Raw genomic sequence first — 3,322 nt, forward strand, 5'->3', positions numbered from 1 at the left:
GAACACATGGGAAAAATTACCTATGCAGATGCCTTAGTATCTCTTTCTTGTTATTTGGAACTCATGTCCACTTAGTTGTCCAGACAAATTGTAAAGATTCACATCTTTTTGTAATCTATAGATTTTTTACAGAGTAATCCCAGTCTGCCATCATTTCCATATTTCTTCAGTTCCTCAGAGCTGCATTACAGGTTCCAACGGTGTCTCTAATCATAGATATAGCTACAGATCTCCCAAAATTTAAATCCAAAATTGCTTTTGGATGCACCATGCTCTGATTAAAGCCCAATTGGGCATCTGCTGAGCTACTACCCTCAATCCTATGAAACAGTTTCACATCCAAGTGGAGGGGTAGGGTGCATTGAACTTGTACTTCTTGAGCGCCTTTCTTTTTACAACCATGTTTTATTCTCCCTCTACTCATAGATGCCCCTGAGAACACAGGCAGAGGAAAAGTCTGATTCTCACTATAGAGTGGGAAGGCCCCCACACTCAAGCAGGTAGACAAATATTGTGCACACATATATAGCTTAAGGGAAGACAACTGAAGCGATCAGTGCTGATTTAGAGAAGTTTTATTATTAAATTTTAAATTTGTAACCTTAAATTTTAAATTTGGAGATTCTTTTACTCTCTGGGAGCGGTGTCATCCTTTCCAGAGTGTTTATCATAATTGACAGATCCGGCACCCCTCAAGAAGCTGTACTTTTGATGGTATGATATCTGGTTACAATAGTCACAGCAGTCGCGCTTCACAGGGCAATGTGCCGCCTCGACTATCTGCACAAACAGCTGCCAATCCACTGTTTCATCAGAGAGCTGCAACAAAAAAAACAAACACAATCCTATTTTTTATTTCTACCCCACTGCTGAGGGATTCCTGACAGTTAGAGAGGGTTTTTCTGTGGAACAAGCTTCCTCAACTGGTGGTGGGTTCTCCATGTTTGGAGATTTTTAATCAGAGGCTGGATAGCCATCTGACGGAGAGGCTGATTCTGTGAAGGCAAAGGGGTGGCAGGTGACAGTGGATGAGCGATAGGGTTGTGAGTATCCTCCATTTGGGGGGGGGTGGACTAGATGACCCAAGAGACCCCTTCCAACTCTTATGATTCTATGAATCTATTATTCTTTCTCCCTTTGTCCCACATTCCCCTCACTTACCCCTTCTACTTACCCCTTCTACTAAAAACTGAGCACACTCAGAGTGCTCTTCCTCTTCAGCAGCAATTTTTCCGCCATCTTGTGAAACTACGTTGCACGCTGCTTCTTCAGGCTCACCCACATCTTCACGAACAGGCCCTCTCTCCGACTTCATTTCTTCACATTTTGCCTCCTCCATGAGATCCGAATCCTTTGGCACGAGCTTCATTCCCTCATTGATAGCCTCTTCCATCATGCAGGAGCGTACAAGAGCAGCAGAGGATGCACAAGAACGAGCTTTCTTTTGTTTTAAAGAAAGTCCCCGGTTCAAGACGGCGTCCTTCCTCGTGCTGGGATCATCCCGCTCGTTCTTGTGCATCCTCTGCTGCTCTCTCACTCATTGGCACGTGTAAATATCGCGGGATGATCCCAGCACGAGGAAGGACGCCGTCTTGAACCGGGGACTTTCTTTAAAACAAAAGAAAGCTCGTTCTTGTGCATCCTCTGCTGCTCTTGTACGCTCCTGCATGATGGAAGAGGCTATCAATGAGGGAATGAAGCTCGTGCCAAAGGATTCGGATCTCATGGAGGAGGCAAAATGTGAAGAAATGAAGTCGGAGAGAGGGCCTGTTCGTGAAGATGTGGGTGAGCCTGAAGAAGCAGCGTGCAACGTAGTTTCACAAGATGGCGGAAAAATTGCTGCTGAAGAGGAAGAGCACTCTGAGTGTGCTCAGTTTTTAGTAGAAGGGGTAAGTAGAAGGGGTAAGTGAGGGGAATGTGGGACAAAGGGAGAAAGAATAATAGATTCATAGAATCATAAGAGTTGGAAGGGGTCTCTTGGGTCATCTAGTCCACCCCCCCCCAAATGGAGGATACTCACAACCCTATCGCTCATCCACTGTCACCTGCCACCCCTTTGCCTTCACAGAATCAGCCTCTCCGTCAGATGGCTATCCAGCCTCTGATTAAAAATCTCCAAACATGGAGAACCCACCACCAGTTGAGGAAGCTTGTTCCACAGAAAAACCCTCTCTAACTGTCAGGAATCCCTCAGCAGTGGGGTAGAAATAAAAAATAGGATTGTGTTTGTTTTTTTTGTTGCAGCTCTCTGATGAAACAGTGGATTGGCAGCTGTTTGTGCAGATAGTCGAGGCGGCACATTGCCCTGTGAAGCGCGACTGCTGTGACTATTGTAACCAGATATCATACCATCAAAAGTACAGCTTCTTGAGGGGTGCCGGATCTGTCAATTATGATAAACACTCTGGAAAGGATGACACCGCTCCCAGAGAGTAAAAGAATCTCCAAATTTAAAATTTAAGGTTACAAATTTAAAATTTAATAATAAAACTTCTCTAAATCAGCACTGATCGCTTCAGTTGTCTTCCCTTAAGCTATATATGTGTGCACAATATTTGTCTACCTGCTTGAGTGTGGGGGCCTTCCCACTCTATAGTGAGAATCAGACTTTTCCTCTGCCTGTGTTCTCAGGGGCATCTATGAGTAGAGGGAGAATAAAACATGGTTGTAAAAAGAAAGGCGCTCAAGAAGTACAAGTTCAATGCACCCTACCCCTCCACTTGGATGTGAAACTGTTTCATAGGATTGAGGGTAGTAGCTCAGCAGATGCCCAATTGGGCTTTAATCAGAGCATGGTGCATCCAAAAGCAATTTTGGATTTAAATTTTGGGAGATCTGTAGCTATATCTATGATTAGAGACACCGTTGGAACCTGTAATGCAGCTCTGAGGAACTGAAGAAATATGGAAATGATGGCAGACTGGGATTACTCTGTAAAAAATCTATAGATTACAAAAAGATGTGAATCTTTACAATTTGTCTGGACAACTAAGTGGACATGAGTTCCAAATAACAAGAAAGAGATACTAAGGCATCTGCATAGGTAATTTTTCCCATGTGTTCGGATTGTTCTTTCTATAAAGATAACATTCTAAAGTAAATCAGTTTGATTTATATTGTAATTAGATGTGTAACAAATTGTACAGCAGTAAAGGGGCTACATTTTTAATAAGTAGTACATACACTGTTTTGTTTTGAGCCAAATTTGAAGCTTTTCACTTTTTGAGAGGAGAGGAAAGTCACCTACATAGATCGCCCTGTAAGAACTAGTGGGTTTGAATCTGGCTATCGTACGGTTCATAGAAAGAAAATTGTATTCTTA

Source organism: Paroedura picta, chromosome 13 (genome assembly GCF_049243985.1).
Source record: "Paroedura picta isolate Pp20150507F chromosome 13, Ppicta_v3.0, whole genome shotgun sequence".
NCBI classification, from domain to species: domain Eukaryota; kingdom Metazoa; phylum Chordata; class Lepidosauria; order Squamata; family Gekkonidae; genus Paroedura; species Paroedura picta.